Source organism: Schistocerca piceifrons, unplaced genomic scaffold (assembly GCF_021461385.2).
Source record: "Schistocerca piceifrons isolate TAMUIC-IGC-003096 unplaced genomic scaffold, iqSchPice1.1 HiC_scaffold_1053, whole genome shotgun sequence".
Taxonomy (NCBI): domain Eukaryota; kingdom Metazoa; phylum Arthropoda; class Insecta; order Orthoptera; family Acrididae; genus Schistocerca; species Schistocerca piceifrons.
Window position 1 is genome coordinate 135,529 of NW_025726856.1, and position 17,973 is coordinate 153,501.

Here is a 17,973-nt window from a genome sequence, read left to right on the forward strand (position 1 = left end):
TGGAGCGGCTGCAAGCAATGTAAATAACTGGAACGCGTGTGTAGGCGTACTACGGTAATTTCTGGCTTCTGGCGCAACTGGCGACTTCACCGACTTCCCACTGACGCTGGTAGCAGCCCAACCACGGACCAGTGCCTCTTCTCCCTTTATTCCGGTGCCGACAGTAATTGCATCATGTGCCTGTTTTCCCCGATTACGTTCGGTCGAAGCTTCGGAAGGTGGGCGACAAACGACAGTTCGAAGGCCAAAACATGGAGCGTTGTGTGCGCAAAAACTTCCGTTCCGGTACCGGGAATCGAACCCGGGCCTCCTGGGTGAAAGCCAGGTATCCTAGCCACTAGACCACACCGGATTTGCTCGATAAGCGTGAGCTTTTCTCCGTCTCCTCTCGTATTTCGTGCTGAATCTGGACTCAGTGCAGTTCTCCGTTTGCGAGCATATTTGCGCCTACAGACTGGCATGGCGCACAGCCCGAAATTGACTATTCATTATTTTACTCCTAACAAGGGAGGAGAAAGATCAAAGTTGTACGTTGTCATAATTGGAAATAAACGTATTGACGCTGAGGCGTAGACTCCTTATGGATAACGAACGACAATTAAGTTCGTTCCCTAGCAACAGCAACGCCGTTAATTCAGCCATGATGTACAGCAAATTAAATGCCCCGGGTGAGGATCGAACTCACGACCTTAAGACTATGAGACTTACGCGCTACCTACTGCGCTACCGAGGCACGTTGCAAGTAACGTTACAGGAAACTTGGTAAGTCTCTCATATTAGAGATAGACAGTTCGCGCTTTCTCAAGAATCTGTTGTGTTGCTACACGTGCTTTCCCTACTTGCTAGATTAAACTGCTGCCGCAGTTTTTTCAACGGAACGCAGCACTGCCCGAGGTTACAGTACATCGCCCTTGCGGCACCTGAACACAGCGGCCTGTTGGGACAGGCCGACGTCAGAGTTCAGAAATAGCATACGACCGTTCAAGTACGGTCTATTGCGTGCTGCGTGTATGGTTCCTCTCACAGCGAATCCTGCTATACATTCCTGAGGCTGACGCAGCTCAGGCGAGGAATCGGCGCGGCAGCATTATAGCGAGAACAGCAGAACGATGCATCGGCCGGGAATCGAACCCGGGCCGTCCGCATGCTAAGCGAGCATTCACCAATTTTTTTTTTTTCTTCTCATTTCTTTCGTTGCATTTGTTGGGGGCGGACGTCCGATGGCGCCCGTTCAAGTTCATCGTTGACTCGGTCTTTTATTACAGAGGGCAGATAACTCTCAGACCGAACACGCTGAGCTATAGTGCCGGCAAGCCTTAAGATTATGAGACTTACGCGCTGCCTACTGCACTACTGAGGCACATGCCATTGAACCAGCGATGCTCGTCAAGCTGCCCGTGCTTCCCGAGCACTTTTCTGCAGGGGAAAGTGGGATTGCCACCCAGCGACGTCGGATACAACCGAAAAAAGTGCTACACACGCGGAGTGCTCCACTACACTGCCTTAAAACGAATGCTCATCTCTATCGTGTGAGTAACCTTGCGGCCGCGGCGACTAGTCTTGCCCAAAGACGCAGCGTGCGTGGAGGCGCTACCCGAATGCGTGTGGATGCACCCTCCTACCTCGAAAAGCGCCTGCAGCTACTATCACCGTGGGCCGCTGCTGGCGGGCAGGAAGCCGACACAGCGGGGCGTTGCGAGCAGCGGCTGTGCGGTGGTGGTGTAATGGTGAGCATAGTTGCCTTCCAAGCAGTTGATCCGGGTTCGATTCCCGGCCACCGCAAATGGCGCTAGTTTTTTTCGTATGAGTATGTGAGCCAGGTGCTGTTAAATGAAGGTTTTTTTCGTCGTAGCTCCACGCAGACCATCCTGTAGTATGTCCCGACTTGTCCCGACTTTGCTCGGCTGACGCGAAAGCTGACGCTTGGAATTCGCCCTTATCAAAAGGACAGGCACTATAAACGGCTGTGAGAGGCGAGGTGTGGAGAGGTACCAAAACGACAGGCAATCTGCGAAATTTTCTGCTCGTTGTTCTTAAACAAAAAAAAGAAAAATCCGACGCAGTCGGTAGGACTCGAACCTACGCTCCCAGAGGGAATCTGATTTCTAGTCAGACGCCTTAACCACTCGGCCACGACTGCTCGTAACCCAAGTTTCCCTGGAATCGTGAAAAATCCAACCGGTCTGCGCAGAATGTTGACAGGAAACGAACTCCGTGCACTGATTACGGCAGGGCTACCATCGCTACGAGACGAGCCATTACGGAAACGTTAAAATCTTCGCCCGGACAGGGACTTGAACCCTGGACCCTTAGGTTAAAAGCCTAATGCTCTACCGACTGAGCTATCCGGGCTCACGCTCGTTGTGGATGGAGCGGCTGCAAGCAATGTAAATAACTGGAACGCGTGTGTAGGCGTACTACGGTAATTTCTGGCTTCTGGCGCAACTGGCGACTTCACCGACTTCCCACTGACGCTGGTAGCAGCCCAACCACGGACCAGTGCCTCTTCTCCCTTTATTCCGGTGCCGACAGTAATTGCATCATGTGCCTGTTTTCCCCGATTACGTTCGGTCGAAGCTTCGGAAGGTGGGCGACAAACGACAGTTCGAAGGCCAAAACATGGAGCGTTGTGTGCGCAAAAACTTCCGTTCCGGTACCGGGAATCGAACCCGGGCCTCCTGGGTGAAAGCCAGGTATCCTAGCCACTAGACCACACCGGATTTGCTCGATAAGCGTGAGCTTTTCTCCGTCTCCTCTCGTATTTCGTGCTGAATCTGGACTCAGTGCAGTTCTCCGTTTGCGAGCATATTTGCGCCTACAGACTGGCATGGCGCACAGCCCGAAATTGACTATTCATTATTTTACTCCTAACAAGGGAGGAGAAAGATCAAAGTTGTACGTTGTCATAATTGGAAATAAACGTATTGACGCTGAGGCGTAGACTCCTTATGGATAACGAACGACAATTAAGTTCGTTCCCTAGCAACAGCAACGCCGTTAATTCAGCCATGATGTACAGCAAATTAAATGCCCCGGGTGAGGATCGAACTCACGACCTTAAGACTATGAGACTTACGCGCTACCTACTGCGCTACCGAGGCACGTTGCAAGTAACGTTACAGGAAACTTGGTAAGTCTCTCATATTAGAGATAGACAGTTCGCGCTTTCTCAAGAATCTGTTGTGTTGCTACACGTGCTTTCCCTACTTGCTAGATTAAACTGCTGCCGCAGTTTTTTCAACGGAACGCAGCACTGCCCGAGGTTACAGTACATCGCCCTTGCGGCACCTGAACACAGCGGCCTGTTGGGACAGGCCGACGTCAGAGTTCAGAAATAGCATACGACCGTTCAAGTACGGTCTATTGCGTGCTGCGTGTATGGTTCCTCTCACAGCGAATCCTGCTATACATTCCTGAGGCTGACGCAGCTCAGGCGAGGAATCGGCGCGGCAGCATTATAGCGAGAACAGCAGAACGATGCATCGGCCGGGAATCGAACCCGGGCCGTCCGCATGCTAAGCGAGCATTCACCAATTTTTTTTTTTTCTTCTCATTTCTTTCGTTGCATTTGTTGGGGGCGGACGTCCGATGGCGCCCGTTCAAGTTCATCGTTGACTCGGTCTTTTATTACAGAGGGCAGATAACTCTCAGACCGAACACGCTGAGCTATAGTGCCGGCAAGCCTTAAGATTATGAGACTTACGCGCTGCCTACTGCACTACTGAGGCACATGCCATTGAACCAGCGATGCTCGTCAAGCTGCCCGTGCTTCCCGAGCACTTTTCTGCAGGGGAAAGTGGGATTGCCACCCAGCGACGTCGGATACAACCGAAAAAAGTGCTACACACGCGGAGTGCTCCACTACACTGCCTTAAAACGAATGCTCATCTCTATCGTGTGAGTAACCTTGCGGCCGCGGCGACTAGTCTTGCCCAAAGACGCAGCGTGCGTGGAGGCGCTACCCGAATGCGTGTGGATGCACCCTCCTACCTCGAAAAGCGCCTGCAGCTACTATCACCGTGGGCCGCTGCTGGCGGGCAGGAAGCCGACACAGCGGGGCGTTGCGAGCAGCGGCTGTGCGGTGGTGGTGTAATGGTGAGCATAGTTGCCTTCCAAGCAGTTGATCCGGGTTCGATTCCCGGCCACCGCAAATGGCGCTAGTTTTTTTCGTATGAGTATGTGAGCCGGGTGCTGTTAAATGAAGGTTTTTTTCGTCGTAGCTCCACGCAGACCATCCTGTAGTATGTCCCGACTTGTCCCGACTTTGCTCGGCTGACGCGAAAGCTGACGCTTGGAATTCGCCCTTATCAAAAGGACAGGCACTATAAACGGCTGTGAGAGGCGAGGTGTGGAGAGGTACCAAAACGACAGGCAATCTGCGAAATTTTCTGCTCGTTGTTCTTAAACAAAAAAAAGAAAAATCCGACGCAGTCGGTAGGACTCGAACCTACGCTCCCAGAGGGAATCTGATTTCTAGTCAGACGCCTTAACCACTCGGCCACGACTGCTCGTAACCCAAGCTTCCCTGGAATCGTGAAAAATCCAACCGGTCTGCGCAGAATGTTGACAGGAAACGAACTCCGTGCACTGATTACGGCAGGGCTACCATCGCTACGAGACGAGCCATTACGGAAACGTTAAAATCTTCGCCCGGACAGGGACTTGAACCCTGGACCCTTAGGTTAAAAGCCTAATGCTCTACCGACTGAGCTATCCGGGCTCACGCTCGTTGTGGATGGAGCGGCTGCAAGCAATGTAAATAACTGGAACGCGTGTGTAGGCGTACTACGGTAATTTCTGGCTTCTGGCGCAACTGGCGACTTCACCGACTTCCCACTGACGCTGGTAGCAGCCCAACCACGGACCAGTGCCTCTTCTCCCTTTATTCCGGTGCCGACAGTAATTGCATCATGTGCCTGTTTTCCCCGATTACGTTCGGTCGAAGCTTCGGAAGGTGGGCGACAAACGACAGTTCGAAGGCCAAAACATGGAGCGTTGTGTGCGCAAAAACTTCCGTTCCGGTACCGGGAATCGAACCCGGGCCTCCTGGGTGAAAGCCAGGTATCCTAGCCACTAGACCACACCGGATTTGCTCGATAAGCGTGAGGTTTTCTCCGTCTCCTCTCGTATTTCGTGCTGAATCTGGACTCAGTGCAGTTCTCCGTTTGCGAGCATATTTGCGCCTACAGACTGGCATGGCGCACAGCCCGAAATTGACTATTCATTATTTTACTCCTAACAAGGGAGGAGAAAGATCAAAGTTGTACGTTGTCATAATTGGAAATAAACGTATTGACGCTGAGGCGTAGACTCCTTATGGATAACGAACGACAATTAAGTTCGTTCCCTAGCAACAGCAACGCCGTTAATTCAGCCATGATGTACAGCAAATTAAATGCCCCGGGTGAGGATCGAACTCACGACCTTAAGACTATGAGACTTACGCGCTACCTACTGCGCTACCGAGGCACGTTGCAAGTAACGTTACAGGAAACTTGGTAAGTCTCTCATATTAGAGATAGACAGTTCGCGCTTTCTCAAGAATCTGTTGTGTTGCTACACGTGCTTTCCCTACTTGCTAGATTAAACTGCTGCCGCAGTTTTTTCAACGGAACGCAGCACTGCCCGAGGTTACAGTACATCGCCCTTGCGGCACCTGAACACAGCGGCCTGTTGGGACAGGCCGACGTCAGAGTTCAGAAATAGCATACGACCGTTCAAGTACGGTCTATTGCGTGCTGCGTGTATGGTTCCTCTCACAGCGAATCCTGCTATACATTCCTGAGGCTGACGCAGCTCAGGCGAGGAATCGGCGCGGCAGCATTATAGCGAGAACAGCAGAACGATGCATCGGCCGGGAATCGAACCCGGGCCGTCCGCATGCTAAGCGAGCATTCACCAATTTTTTTTTTTTTCTTCTCATTTCTTTCGTTGCATTTGTTGGGGGCGGACGTCCGATGGCGCCCGTTCAAGTTCATCGTTGACTCGGTCTTTTATTACAGAGGGCAGATAACTCTCAGACCGAACACGCTGAGCTATGTTGCCGGCAAGCCTTAAGATTATGAGACTTACGCGCTGCCTACTGCACTACTGAGGCACATGCCATTGAACCAGCGATGCTCGTCAAGCTGCCCGTGCTTCCCGAGCACTTTTCTGCAGGGGAAAGTGGGATTGCCACCCAGCGACGTCGGATACAACCGAAAAAAGTGCTACACACGCGGAGTGCTCCACTACACTGCCTTAAAACGAATGCTCATCTCTATCGTGTGAGTAACCTTGCGGCCGCGGCGACTAGTCTTGCCCAAAGACGCAGCGTGCGTGGAGGCGCTACCCGAATGCGTGTGGATGCACCCTCCTACCTCGAAAAGCGCCTGCAGCTACTATCACCGTGGGCCGCTGCTGGCGGGCAGGAAGCCGACACAGCGGGGCGTTGCGAGCAGCGGCTGTGCGGTGGTGGTGTAATGGTGAGCATAGTTGCCTTCCAAGCAGTTGATCCGGGTTCGATTCCCGGCCACCGCAAATGGCGCTAGTTTTTTTCGTATGAGTATGTGAGCCAGGTGCTGTTAAATGAAGGTTTTTTTCGTCGTAGCTCCACGCAGACCATCCTGTAGTATGTCCCGACTTGTCCCGACTTTGCTCGGCTGACGCGAAAGCTGACGCTTGGAATTCGCCCTTATCAAAAGGACAGGCACTATAAACGGCTGTGAGAGGCGAGGTGTGGAGAGGTACCAAAACGACAGGCAATCTGCGAAATTTTCTGCTCGTTGTTCTTAAACAAAAAAAAGAAAAATCCGACGCAGTCGGTAGGACTCGAACCTACGCTCCCAGAGGGAATCTGATTTCTAGTCAGACGCCTTAACCACTCGGCCACGACTGCTCGTAACCCAAGTTTCCCTGGAATCGTGAAAAATCCAACCGGTCTGCGCAGAATGTTGACAGGAAACGAACTCCGTGCACTGATTACGGCAGGGCTACCATCGCTACGAGACGAGCCATTACGGAAACGTTAAAATCTTCGCCCGGACAGGGACTTGAACCCTGGACCCTTAGGTTAAAAGCCTAATGCTCTACCGACTGAGCTATCCGGGCTCACGCTCGTTGTGGATGGAGCGGCTGCAAGCAATGTAAATAACTGGAACGCGTGTGTAGGCGTACTACGGTAATTTCTGGCTTCTGGCGCAACTGGCGACTTCACCGACTTCCCACTGACGCTGGTAGCAGCCCAACCACGGACCAGTGCCTCTTCTCCCTTTATTCCGGTGCCGACAGTAATTGCATCATGTGCCTGTTTTCCCCGATTACGTTCGGTCGAAGCTTCGGAAGGTGGGCGACAAACGACAGTTCGAAGGCCAAAACATGGAGCGTTGTGTGCGCAAAAACTTCCGTTCCGGTACCGGGAATCGAACCCGGGCCTCCTGGGTGAAAGCCAGGTATCCTAGCCACTAGACCACACCGGATTTGCTCGATAAGCGTGAGCTTTTCTCCGTCTCCTCTCGTATTTCGTGCTGAATCTGGACTCAGTGCAGTTCTCCGTTTGCGAGCATATTTGCGCCTACAGACTGGCATGGCGCACAGCCCGAAATTGACTATTCATTATTTTACTCCTAACAAGGGAGGAGAAAGATCAAAGTTGTACGTTGTCATAATTGGAAATAAACGTATTGACGCTGAGGCGTAGACTCCTTATGGATAACGAACGACAATTAAGTTCGTTCCCTAGCAACAGCAACGCCGTTAATTCAGCCATGATGTACAGCAAATTAAATGCCCCGGGTGAGGATCGAACTCACGACCTTAAGACTATGAGACTTACGCGCTACCTACTGCGCTACCGAGGCACGTTGCAAGTAACGTTACAGGAAACTTGGTAAGTCTCTCATATTAGAGATAGACAGTTCGCGCTTTCTCAAGAATCTGTTGTGTTGCTACACGTGCTTTCCCTACTTGCTAGATTAAACTGCTGCCGCAGTTTTTTCAACGGAACGCAGCACTGCCCGAGGTTACAGTACATCGCCCTTGCGGCACCTGAACACAGCGGCCTGTTGGGACAGGCCGACGTCAGAGTTCAGAAATAGCATACGACCGTTCAAGTACGGTCTATTGCGTGCTGCGTGTATGGTTCCTCTCACAGCGAATCCTGCTATACATTCCTGAGGCTGACGCAGCTCAGGCGAGGAATCGGCGCGGCAGCATTATAGCGAGAACAGCAGAACGATGCATCGGCCGGGAATCGAACCCGGGCCGTCCGCATGCTAAGCGAGCATTCACCAATTTTTTTTTTTTCTTCTCATTTCTTTCGTTGCATTTGTTGGGGGCGGACGTCCGATGGCGCCCGTTCAAGTTCATCGTTGACTCGGTCTTTTATTACAGAGGGCAGATAACTCTCAGACCGAACACGCTGAGCTATAGTGCCGGCAAGCCTTAAGATTATGAGACTTACGCGCTGCCTACTGCACTACTGAGGCACATGCCATTGAACCAGCGATGCTCGTCAAGCTGCCCGTGCTTCCCGAGCACTTTTCTGCAGGGGAAAGTGGGATTGCCACCCAGCGACGTCGGATACAACCGAAAAAAGTGCTACACACGCGGAGTGCTCCACTACACTGCCTTAAAACGAATGCTCATCTCTATCGTGTGAGTAACCTTGCGGCCGCGGCGACTAGTCTTGCCCAAAGACGCAGCGTGCGTGGAGGCGCTACCCGAATGCGTGTGGATGCACCCTCCTACCTCGAAAAGCGCCTGCAGCTACTATCACCGTGGGCCGCTGCTGGCGGGCAGGAAGCCGACACAGCGGGGCGTTGCGAGCAGCGGCTGTGCGGTGGTGGTGTAATGGTGAGCATAGTTGCCTTCCAAGCAGTTGATCCGGGTTCGATTCCCGGCCACCGCAAATGGCGCTAGTTTTTTTCGTATGAGTATGTGAGCCGGGTGCTGTTAAATGAAGGTTTTTTTCGTCGTAGCTCCACGCAGACCATCCTGTAGTATGTCCCGACTTGTCCCGACTTTGCTCGGCTGACGCGAAAGCTGACGCTTGGAATTCGCCCTTATCAAAAGGACAGGCACTATAAACGGCTGTGAGAGGCGAGGTGTGGAGAGGTACCAAAACGACAGGCAATCTGCGAAATTTTCTGCTCGTTGTTCTTAAACAAAAAAAAGAAAAATCCGACGCAGTCGGTAGGACTCGAACCTACGCTCCCAGAGGGAATCTGATTTCTAGTCAGACGCCTTAACCACTCGGCCACGACTGCTCGTAACCCAAGCTTCCCTGGAATCGTGAAAAATCCAACCGGTCTGCGCAGAATGTTGACAGGAAACGAACTCCGTGCACTGATTACGGCAGGGCTACCATCGCTACGAGACGAGCCATTACGGAAACGTTAAAATCTTCGCCCGGACAGGGACTTGAACCCTGGACCCTTAGGTTAAAAGCCTAATGCTCTACCGACTGAGCTATCCGGGCTCACGCTCGTTGTGGATGGAGCGGCTGCAAGCAATGTAAATAACTGGAACGCGTGTGTAGGCGTACTACGGTAATTTCTGGCTTCTGGCGCAACTGGCGACTTCACCGACTTCCCACTGACGCTGGTAGCAGCCCAACCACGGACCAGTGCCTCTTCTCCCTTTATTCCGGTGCCGACAGTAATTGCATCATGTGCCTGTTTTCCCCGATTACGTTCGGTCGAAGCTTCGGAAGGTGGGCGACAAACGACAGTTCGAAGGCCAAAACATGGAGCGTTGTGTGCGCAAAAACTTCCGTTCCGGTACCGGGAATGGAACCCGGGCCTCCTGGGTGAAAGCCAGGTATCCTAGCCACTAGACCACACCGGATTTGCTCGATAAGCGTGAGGTTTTCTCCGTCTCCTCTCGTATTTCGTGCTGAATCTGGACTCAGTGCAGTTCTCCGTTTGCGAGCATATTTGCGCCTACAGACTGGCATGGCGCACAGCCCGAAATTGACTATTCATTATTTTACTCCTAACAAGGGAGGAGAAAGATCAAAGTTGTACGTTGTCATAATTGGAAATAAACGTATTGACGCTGAGGCGTAGACTCCTTATGGATAACGAACGACAATTAAGTTCGTTCCCTAGCAACAGCAACGCCGTTAATTCAGCCATGATGTACAGCAAATTAAATGCCCCGGGTGAGGATCGAACTCACGACCTTAAGACTATGAGACTTACGCGCTACCTACTGCGCTACCGAGGCACGTTGCAAGTAACGTTACAGGAAACTTGGTAAGTCTCTCATATTAGAGATAGACAGTTCGCGCTTTCTCAAGAATCTGTTGTGTTGCTACACGTGCTTTCCCTACTTGCTAGATTAAACTGCTGCCGCAGTTTTTTCAACGGAACGCAGCACTGCCCGAGGTTACAGTACATCGCCCTTGCGGCACCTGAACACAGCGGCCTGTTGGGACAGGCCGACGTCAGAGTTCAGAAATAGCATACGACCGTTCAAGTACGGTCTATTGCGTGCTGCGTGTATGGTTCCTCTCACAGCGAATCCTGCTATACATTCCTGAGGCTGACGCAGCTCAGGCGAGGAATCGGCGCGGCAGCATTATAGCGAGAACAGCAGAACGATGCATCGGCCGGGAATCGAACCCGGGCCGTCCGCATGCTAAGCGAGCATTCACCAATTTTTTTTTTTTCTTCTCATTTCTTTCGTTGCATTTGTTGGGGGCGGACGTCCGATGGCGCCCGTTCAAGTTCATCGTTGACTCGGTCTTTTATTACAGAGGGCAGATAACTCTCAGACCGAACACGCTGAGCTATGTTGCCGGCAAGCCTTAAGATTATGAGACTTACGCGCTGCCTACTGCACTACTGAGGCACATGCCATTGAACCAGCGATGCTCGTCAAGCTGCCCGTGCTTCCCGAGCACTTTTCTGCAGGGGAAAGTGGGATTGCCACCCAGCGACGTCGGATACAACCGAAAAAAGTGCTACACACGCGGAGTGCTCCACTACACTGCCTTAAAACGAATGCTCATCTCTATCGTGTGAGTAACCTTGCGGCCGCGGCGACTAGTCTTGCCCAAAGACGCAGCGTGCGTGGAGGCGCTACCCGAATGCGTGTGGATGCACCCTCCTACCTCGAAAAGCGCCTGCAGCTACTATCACCGTGGGCCGCTGCTGGCGGGCAGGAAGCCGACACAGCGGGGCGTTGCGAGCAGCGGCTGTGCGGTGGTGGTGTAATGGTGAGCATAGTTGCCTTCCAAGCAGTTGATCCGGGTTCGATTCCCGGCCACCGCAAATGGCGCTAGTTTTTTTCGTATGAGTATGTGAGCCAGGTGCTGTTAAATGAAGGTTTTTTTCGTCGTAGCTCCACGCAGACCATCCTGTAGTATGTCCCGACTTGTCCCGACTTTGCTCGGCTGACGCGAAAGCTGACGCTTGGAATTCGCCCTTATCAAAAGGACAGGCACTATAAACGGCTGTGAGAGGCGAGGTGTGGAGAGGTACCAAAACGACAGGCAATCTGCGAAATTTTCTGCTCGTTGTTCTTAAACAAAAAAAAGAAAAATCCGACGCAGTCGGTAGGACTCGAACCTACGCTCCCAGAGGGAATCTGATTTCTAGTCAGACGCCTTAACCACTCGGCCACGACTGCTCGTAACCCAAGTTTCCCTGGAATCGTGAAAAATCCAACCGGTCTGCGCAGAATGTTGACAGGAAACGAACTCCGTGCACTGATTACGGCAGGGCTACCATCGCTACGAGACGAGCCATTACGGAAACGTTAAAATCTTCGCCCGGACAGGGACTTGAACCCTGGACCCTTAGGTTAAAAGCCTAATGCTCTACCGACTGAGCTATCCGGGCTCACGCTCGTTGTGGATGGAGCGGCTGCAAGCAATGTAAATAACTGGAACGCGTGTGTAGGCGTACTACGGTAATTTCTGGCTTCTGGCGCAACTGGCGACTTCACCGACTTCCCACTGACGCTGGTAGCAGCCCAACCACGGACCAGTGCCTCTTCTCCCTTTATTCCGGTGCCGACAGTAATTGCATCATGTGCCTGTTTTCCCCGATTACGTTCGGTCGAAGCTTCGGAAGGTGGGCGACAAACGACAGTTCGAAGGCCAAAACATGGAGCGTTGTGTGCGCAAAAACTTCCGTTCCGGTACCGGGAATCGAACCCGGGCCTCCTGGGTGAAAGCCAGGTATCCTAGCCACTAGACCACACCGGATTTGCTCGATAAGCGTGAGGTTTTCTCCGTCTCCTCTCGTATTTCGTGCTGAATCTGGACTCAGTGCAGTTCTCCGTTTGCGAGCATATTTGCGCCTACAGACTGGCATGGCGCACAGCCCGAAATTGACTATTCATTATTTTACTCCTAACAAGGGAGGAGAAAGATCAAAGTTGTACGTTGTCATAATTGGAAATAAACGTATTGACGCTGAGGCGTAGACTCCTTATGGATAACGAACGACAATTAAGTTCGTTCCCTAGCAACAGCAACGCCGTTAATTCAGCCATGATGTACAGCAAATTAAATGCCCCGGGTGAGGATCGAACTCACGACCTTAAGATTATGAGACTTACGCGCTACCTACTGCGCTACCGAGGCACGTTGCAAGTAACGTTACAGGAAACTTGGTAAGTCTCTCATATTAGAGATAGACAGTTCGCGCTTTCTCAAGAATCTGTTGTGTTGCTACACGTGCTTTCCCTACTTGCTAGATTAAACTGCTGCCGCAGTTTTTTCAACGGAACGCAGCACTGCCCGAGGTTACAGTACATCGCCCTTGCGGCACCTGAACACAGCGGCCTGTTGGGACAGGCCGACGTCAGAGTTCAGAAATAGCATACGACCGTTCAAGTACGGTCTATTGCGTGCTGCGTGTATGGTTCCTCTCACAGCGAATCCTGCTATACATTCCTGAGGCTGACGCAGCTCAGGCGAGGAATCGGCGCGGCAGCATTATAGCGAGAACAGCAGAACGATGCATCGGCCGGGAATCGAACCCGGGCCGTCCGCATGCTAAGCGAGCATTCACCAATTTTTTTTTTTTCTTCTCATTTCTTTCGTTGCATTTGTTGGGGGCGGACGTCCGATGGCGCCCGTTCAAGTTCATCGTTGACTCGGTCTTTTATTACAGAGGGCAGATAACTCTCAGACCGAACACGCTGAGCTATCGTGCCGGCAAGCCTTAAGATTATGAGACTTACGCGCTGCCTACTGCACTACTGAGGCACATGCCATTGAACCAGCGATGCTCGTCAAGCTGCCCGTGCTTCCCGAGCACTTTTCTGCAGGGGAAAGTGGGATTGCCACCCAGCGACGTCGGATACAACCGAAAAAAGTGCTACACACGCGGAGTGCTCCACTACACTGCCTTAAAACGAATGCTCATCTCTATCGTGTGAGTAACCTTGCGGCCGCGGCGACTAGTCTTGCCCAAAGACGCAGCGTGCGTGGAGGCGCTACCCGAATGCGTGTGGATGCACCCTCCTACCTCGAAAAGCGCCTGCAGCTACTATCACCGTGGGCCGCTGCTGGCGGGCAGGAAGCCGACACAGCGGGGCGTTGCGAGCAGCGGCTGTGCGGTGGTGGTGTAATGGTGAGCATAGTTGCCTTCCAAGCAGTTGATCCGGGTTCGATTCCCGGCCACCGCAAATGGCGCTAGTTTTTTTCGTATGAGTATGTGAGCCAGGTGCTGTTAAATGAAGGTTTTTTTCGTCGTAGCTCCACGCAGACCATCCTGTAGTATGTCCCGACTTGTCCCGACTTTGCTCGGCTGACGCGAAAGCTGACGCTTGGAATTCGCCCTTATCAAAAGGACAGGCACTATAAACGGCTGTGAGAGGCGAGGTGTGGAGAGGTACCAAAACGACAGGCAATCTGCGAAATTTTCTGCTCGTTGTTCTTAAACAAAAAAAAGAAAAATCCGACGCAGTCGGTAGGACTCGAACCTACGCTCCCAGAGGGAATCTGATTTCTAGTCAGACGCCTTAACCACTCGGCCACGACTGCTCGTAACCCAAGTTTCCCTGGAATCGTGAAAAATCCAACCGGTCTGCGCAGAATGTTGACAGGAAACGAACTCCGTGCACTGATTACGGCAGGGCTACCATCGCTACGAGACGAGCCATTACGGAAACGTTAAAATCTTCGCCCGGACAGGGACTTGAACCCTGGACCCTTAGGTTAAAAGCCTAATGCTCTACCGACTGAGCTATCCGGGCTCACGCTCGTTGTGGATGGAGCGGCTGCAAGCAATGTAAATAACTGGAACGCGTGTGTAGGCGTACTACGGTAATTTCTGGCTTCTGGCGCAACTGGCGACTTCACCGACTTCCCACTGACGCTGGTAGCAGCCCAACCACGGACCAGTGCCTCTTCTCCCTTTATTCCGGTGCCGACAGTAATTGCATCATGTGCCTGTTTTCCCCGATTACGTTCGGTCGAAGCTTCGGAAGGTGGGCGACAAACGACAGTTCGAAGGCCAAAACATGGAGCGTTGTGTGCGCAAAAACTTCCGTTCCGGTACCGGGAATCGAACCCGGGCCTCCTGGGTGAAAGCCAGGTATCCTAGCCACTAGACCACACCGGATTTGCTCGATAAGCGTGAGGTTTTCTCCGTCTCCTCTCGTATTTCGTGCTGAATCTGGACTCAGTGCAGTTCTCCGTTTGCGAGCATATTTGCGCCTACAGACTGGCATGGCGCACAGCCCGAAATTGACTATTCATTATTTTACTCCTAACAAGGGAGGAGAAAGATCAAAGTTGTACGTTGTCATAATTGGAAATAAACGTATTGACGCTGAGGCGTAGACTCCTTATGGATAACGAACGACAATTAAGTTCGTTCCCTAGCAACAGCAACGCCGTTAATTCAGCCATGATGTACAGCAAATTAAATGCCCCGGGTGAGGATCGAACTCACGACCTTAAGATTATGAGACTTACGCGCTACCTACTGCGCTACCGAGGCACGTTGCAAGTAACGTTACAGGAAACTTGGTAAGTCTCTCATATTAGAGATAGACAGTTCGCGCTTTCTCAAGAATCTGTTGTGTTGCTACACGTGCTTTCCCTACTTGCTAGATTAAACTGCTGCCGCAGTTTTTTCAACGGAACGCAGCACTGCCCGAGGTTACAGTACATCGCCCTTGCGGCACCTGAACACAGCGGCCTGTTGGGACAGGCCGACGTCAGAGTTCAGAAATAGCATACGACCGTTCAAGTACGGTCTATTGCGTGCTGCGTGTATGGTTCCTCTCACAGCGAATCCTGCTATACATTCCTGAGGCTGACGCAGCTCAGGCGAGGAATCGGCGCGGCAGCATTATAGCGAGAACAGCAGAACGATGCATCGGCCGGGAATCGAACCCGGGCCGTCCGCATGCTAAGCGAGCATTCACCAATTTTTTTTTTTTCTTCTCATTTCTTTCGTTGCATTTGTTGGGGGCGGACGTCCGATGGCGCCCGTTCAAGTTCATCGTTGACTCGGTCTTTTATTACAGAGGGCAGATAACTCTCAGACCGAACACGCTGAGCTATCGTGCCGGCAAGCCTTAAGATTATGAGACTTACGCGCTGCCTACTGCACTACTGAGGCACATGCCATTGAACCAGCGATGCTCGTCAAGCTGCCCGTGCTTCCCGAGCACTTTTCTGCAGGGGAAAGTGGGATTGCCACCCAGCGACGTCGGATACAACCGAAAAAAGTGCTACACACGCGGAGTGCTCCACTACACTGCCTTAAAACGAATGCTCATCTCTATCGTGTGAGTAACCTTGCGGCCGCGGCGACTAGTCTTGCCCAAAGACGCAGCGTGCGTGGAGGCGCTACCCGAATGCGTGTGGATGCACCCTCCTACCTCGAAAAGCGCCTGCAGCTACTATCACCGTGGGCCGCTGCTGGCGGGCAGGAAGCCGACACAGCGGGGCGTTGCGAGCAGCGGCTGTGCGGTGGTGGTGTAATGGTGAGCATAGTTGCCTTCCAAGCAGTTGATCCGGGTTCGATTCCCGGCCACCGCAAATGGCGCTAGTTTTTTTCGTATGAGTATGTGAGCCAGGTGCTGTTAAATGAAGGTTTTTTTCGTCGTAGCTCCACGCAGACCATCCTGTAGTATGTCCCGACTTGTCCCGACTTTGCTCGGCTGACGCGAAAGCTGACGCTTGGAATTCGCCCTTATCAAAAGGACAGGCACTATAAACGGCTGTGAGAGGCGAGGTGTGGAGAGGTACCAAAACGACAGGCAATCTGCGAAATTTTCTGCTCGTTGTTCTTAAACAAAAAAAAGAAAAATCCGACGCAGTCGGTAGGACTCGAACCTACGCTCCCAGAGGGAATCTGATTTCTAGTCAGACGCCTTAACCACTCGGCCACGACTGCTCGTAACCCAAGTTTCCCTGGAATCGTGAAAAATCCAACCGGTCCTGCGCAGAATGTTGACAGGAAACGAACTCCGTGCACTGATTACGGCAGGGCTACCATCGCTACGAGACGAGCCATTACGGAAACGTTAAAATCTTCGCCCGGACAGGGACTTGAACCCTGGACCCTTAGGTTAAAAGCCTAATGCTCTACCGACTGAGCTATCCGGGCTCACGCTCGTTGTGGATGGAGCGGCTGCAAGCAATGTAAATAACTGGAACGCGTGTGTAGGCGTACTACGGTAATTTCTGGCTTCTGGCGCAACTGGCGACTTCACCGACTTCCCACTGACGCTGGTAGCAGCCCAACCACGGACCAGTGCCTCTTCTCCCTTTATTCCGGTGCCGACAGTAATTGCATCATGTGCCTGTTTTCCCCGATTACGTTCGGTCGAAGCTTCGGAAGGTGGGCGACAAACGACAGTTCGAAGGCCAAAACATGGAGCGTTGTGTGCGCAAAAACTTCCGTTCCGGTACCGGGAATCGAACCCGGGCCTCCTGGGTGAAAGCCAGGTATCCTAGCCACTAGACCACACCGGATTTGCTCGATAAGCGTGAGGTTTTCTCCGTCTCCTCTCGTATTTCGTGCTGAATCTGGACTCAGTGCAGTTCTCCGTTTGCGAGCATATTTGCGCCTACAGACTGGCATGGCGCACAGCCCGAAATTGACTATTCATTATTTTACTCCTAACAAGGGAGGAGAAAGATCAAAGTTGTACGTTGTCATAATTGGAAATAAACGTATTGACGCTGAGGCGTAGACTCCTTATGGATAACGAACGACAATTAAGTTCGTTCCCTAGCAACAGCAACGCCGTTAATTCAGCCATGATGTACAGCAAATTAAATGCCCCGGGTGAGGATCGAACTCACGACCTTAAGATTATGAGACTTACGCGCTACCTACTGCGCTACCGAGGCACGTTGCAAGTAACGTTACAGGAAACTTGGTAAGTCTCTCATATTAGAGATAGACAGTTCGCGCTTTCTCAAGAATCTGTTGTGTTGCTACACGTGCTTTCCCTACTTGCTAGATTAAACTGCTGCCGCAGTTTTTTCAACGGAACGCAGCACTGCCCGAGGTTACAGTACATCGCCCTTGCGGCACCTGAACACAGCGGCCTGTTGGGACAGGCCGACGTCAGAGTTCAGAAATAGCATACGACCGTTCAAGTACGGTCTATTGCGTGCTGCGTGTATGGTTCCTCTCACAGCGAATCCTGCTATACATTCCTGAGGCTGACGCAGCTCAGGCGAGGAATCGGCGCGGCAGCATTATAGCGAGAACAGCAGAACGATGCATCGGCCGGGAATCGAACCCGGGCCGTCCGCATGCTAAGCGAGCATTCACCAATTTTTTTTTTTTCTTCTCATTTCTTTCGTTGCATTTGTTGGGGGCGGACGTCCGATGGCGCCCGTTCAAGTTCATCGTTGACTCGGTCTTTTATTACAGAGGGCAGATAACTCTCAGACCGAACACGCTGAGCTATCGTGCCGGCAAGCCTTAAGATTATGAGACTTACGCGCTGCCTACTGCACTACTGAGGCACATGCCATTGAACCAGCGATGCTCGTCAAGCTGC

General features: G+C 52.2%; 37 non-coding genes across 37 annotated transcripts; 7 read left to right on the top strand and 30 right to left on the bottom strand.

Moving 5' to 3' along the window:
* Positions 1-280: 280 nt before the first annotated feature.
* Trnae-uuc lies at positions 281-352 on the bottom strand. Its single transcript has one exon. It is a non-coding gene; the product is annotated as a tRNA-Glu (tRNA).
* A 308-nt stretch (positions 353-660) lies between these two features.
* Positions 661-733, bottom strand: Trnam-cau. The gene has a single exon. It is a non-coding gene; the product is annotated as a tRNA-Met (tRNA).
* Positions 734-1,710: 977 nt separating this feature from the next.
* On the top strand, positions 1,711-1,782 carry Trnag-ucc. The gene has a single exon. It is a non-coding gene; the product is annotated as a tRNA-Gly (tRNA).
* A 276-nt stretch (positions 1,783-2,058) lies between these two features.
* On the bottom strand, positions 2,059-2,140 carry Trnas-aga. The gene has a single exon. It is a non-coding gene; the product is annotated as a tRNA-Ser (tRNA).
* A 139-nt stretch (positions 2,141-2,279) lies between these two features.
* On the bottom strand, positions 2,280-2,352 carry Trnak-uuu. Its single transcript has one exon. It is a non-coding gene; the product is annotated as a tRNA-Lys (tRNA).
* Positions 2,353-2,648: 296 nt separating this feature from the next.
* Trnae-uuc lies at positions 2,649-2,720 on the bottom strand. The gene has a single exon. It is a non-coding gene; the product is annotated as a tRNA-Glu (tRNA).
* A 308-nt stretch (positions 2,721-3,028) lies between these two features.
* Trnam-cau lies at positions 3,029-3,101 on the bottom strand. The gene has a single exon. It is a non-coding gene; the product is annotated as a tRNA-Met (tRNA).
* A 977-nt stretch (positions 3,102-4,078) lies between these two features.
* Positions 4,079-4,150, top strand: Trnag-ucc. The gene has a single exon. It is a non-coding gene; the product is annotated as a tRNA-Gly (tRNA).
* A 276-nt stretch (positions 4,151-4,426) lies between these two features.
* Trnas-aga lies at positions 4,427-4,508 on the bottom strand. Its single transcript has one exon. It is a non-coding gene; the product is annotated as a tRNA-Ser (tRNA).
* A 139-nt stretch (positions 4,509-4,647) lies between these two features.
* Trnak-uuu lies at positions 4,648-4,720 on the bottom strand. The gene has a single exon. It is a non-coding gene; the product is annotated as a tRNA-Lys (tRNA).
* A 296-nt stretch (positions 4,721-5,016) lies between these two features.
* On the bottom strand, positions 5,017-5,088 carry Trnae-uuc. Its single transcript has one exon. It is a non-coding gene; the product is annotated as a tRNA-Glu (tRNA).
* Positions 5,089-5,396: 308 nt separating this feature from the next.
* Positions 5,397-5,469, bottom strand: Trnam-cau. Its single transcript has one exon. It is a non-coding gene; the product is annotated as a tRNA-Met (tRNA).
* Positions 5,470-6,447: 978 nt separating this feature from the next.
* Trnag-ucc lies at positions 6,448-6,519 on the top strand. Its single transcript has one exon. It is a non-coding gene; the product is annotated as a tRNA-Gly (tRNA).
* A 276-nt stretch (positions 6,520-6,795) lies between these two features.
* Positions 6,796-6,877, bottom strand: Trnas-aga. The gene has a single exon. It is a non-coding gene; the product is annotated as a tRNA-Ser (tRNA).
* Positions 6,878-7,016: 139 nt separating this feature from the next.
* On the bottom strand, positions 7,017-7,089 carry Trnak-uuu. Its single transcript has one exon. It is a non-coding gene; the product is annotated as a tRNA-Lys (tRNA).
* A 296-nt stretch (positions 7,090-7,385) lies between these two features.
* Positions 7,386-7,457, bottom strand: Trnae-uuc. The gene has a single exon. It is a non-coding gene; the product is annotated as a tRNA-Glu (tRNA).
* A 308-nt stretch (positions 7,458-7,765) lies between these two features.
* On the bottom strand, positions 7,766-7,838 carry Trnam-cau. Its single transcript has one exon. It is a non-coding gene; the product is annotated as a tRNA-Met (tRNA).
* A 977-nt stretch (positions 7,839-8,815) lies between these two features.
* On the top strand, positions 8,816-8,887 carry Trnag-ucc. The gene has a single exon. It is a non-coding gene; the product is annotated as a tRNA-Gly (tRNA).
* Positions 8,888-9,163: 276 nt separating this feature from the next.
* Trnas-aga lies at positions 9,164-9,245 on the bottom strand. Its single transcript has one exon. It is a non-coding gene; the product is annotated as a tRNA-Ser (tRNA).
* A 139-nt stretch (positions 9,246-9,384) lies between these two features.
* On the bottom strand, positions 9,385-9,457 carry Trnak-uuu. Its single transcript has one exon. It is a non-coding gene; the product is annotated as a tRNA-Lys (tRNA).
* A 296-nt stretch (positions 9,458-9,753) lies between these two features.
* Positions 9,754-9,825, bottom strand: Trnae-uuc. The gene has a single exon. It is a non-coding gene; the product is annotated as a tRNA-Glu (tRNA).
* A 308-nt stretch (positions 9,826-10,133) lies between these two features.
* Trnam-cau lies at positions 10,134-10,206 on the bottom strand. The gene has a single exon. It is a non-coding gene; the product is annotated as a tRNA-Met (tRNA).
* A 977-nt stretch (positions 10,207-11,183) lies between these two features.
* On the top strand, positions 11,184-11,255 carry Trnag-ucc. Its single transcript has one exon. It is a non-coding gene; the product is annotated as a tRNA-Gly (tRNA).
* A 276-nt stretch (positions 11,256-11,531) lies between these two features.
* Trnas-aga lies at positions 11,532-11,613 on the bottom strand. Its single transcript has one exon. It is a non-coding gene; the product is annotated as a tRNA-Ser (tRNA).
* Positions 11,614-11,752: 139 nt separating this feature from the next.
* On the bottom strand, positions 11,753-11,825 carry Trnak-uuu. The gene has a single exon. It is a non-coding gene; the product is annotated as a tRNA-Lys (tRNA).
* A 296-nt stretch (positions 11,826-12,121) lies between these two features.
* Positions 12,122-12,193, bottom strand: Trnae-uuc. The gene has a single exon. It is a non-coding gene; the product is annotated as a tRNA-Glu (tRNA).
* Positions 12,194-12,501: 308 nt separating this feature from the next.
* On the bottom strand, positions 12,502-12,574 carry Trnam-cau. The gene has a single exon. It is a non-coding gene; the product is annotated as a tRNA-Met (tRNA).
* A 977-nt stretch (positions 12,575-13,551) lies between these two features.
* Positions 13,552-13,623, top strand: Trnag-ucc. The gene has a single exon. It is a non-coding gene; the product is annotated as a tRNA-Gly (tRNA).
* Positions 13,624-13,899: 276 nt separating this feature from the next.
* Positions 13,900-13,981, bottom strand: Trnas-aga. The gene has a single exon. It is a non-coding gene; the product is annotated as a tRNA-Ser (tRNA).
* A 139-nt stretch (positions 13,982-14,120) lies between these two features.
* Positions 14,121-14,193, bottom strand: Trnak-uuu. The gene has a single exon. It is a non-coding gene; the product is annotated as a tRNA-Lys (tRNA).
* Positions 14,194-14,489: 296 nt separating this feature from the next.
* On the bottom strand, positions 14,490-14,561 carry Trnae-uuc. Its single transcript has one exon. It is a non-coding gene; the product is annotated as a tRNA-Glu (tRNA).
* Positions 14,562-14,869: 308 nt separating this feature from the next.
* On the bottom strand, positions 14,870-14,942 carry Trnam-cau. The gene has a single exon. It is a non-coding gene; the product is annotated as a tRNA-Met (tRNA).
* Positions 14,943-15,919: 977 nt separating this feature from the next.
* Trnag-ucc lies at positions 15,920-15,991 on the top strand. The gene has a single exon. It is a non-coding gene; the product is annotated as a tRNA-Gly (tRNA).
* Positions 15,992-16,267: 276 nt separating this feature from the next.
* Trnas-aga lies at positions 16,268-16,349 on the bottom strand. Its single transcript has one exon. It is a non-coding gene; the product is annotated as a tRNA-Ser (tRNA).
* A 140-nt stretch (positions 16,350-16,489) lies between these two features.
* On the bottom strand, positions 16,490-16,562 carry Trnak-uuu. Its single transcript has one exon. It is a non-coding gene; the product is annotated as a tRNA-Lys (tRNA).
* A 296-nt stretch (positions 16,563-16,858) lies between these two features.
* On the bottom strand, positions 16,859-16,930 carry Trnae-uuc. Its single transcript has one exon. It is a non-coding gene; the product is annotated as a tRNA-Glu (tRNA).
* A 308-nt stretch (positions 16,931-17,238) lies between these two features.
* On the bottom strand, positions 17,239-17,311 carry Trnam-cau. The gene has a single exon. It is a non-coding gene; the product is annotated as a tRNA-Met (tRNA).
* Between the last annotated feature and the right edge of the window lie 662 nt (positions 17,312-17,973).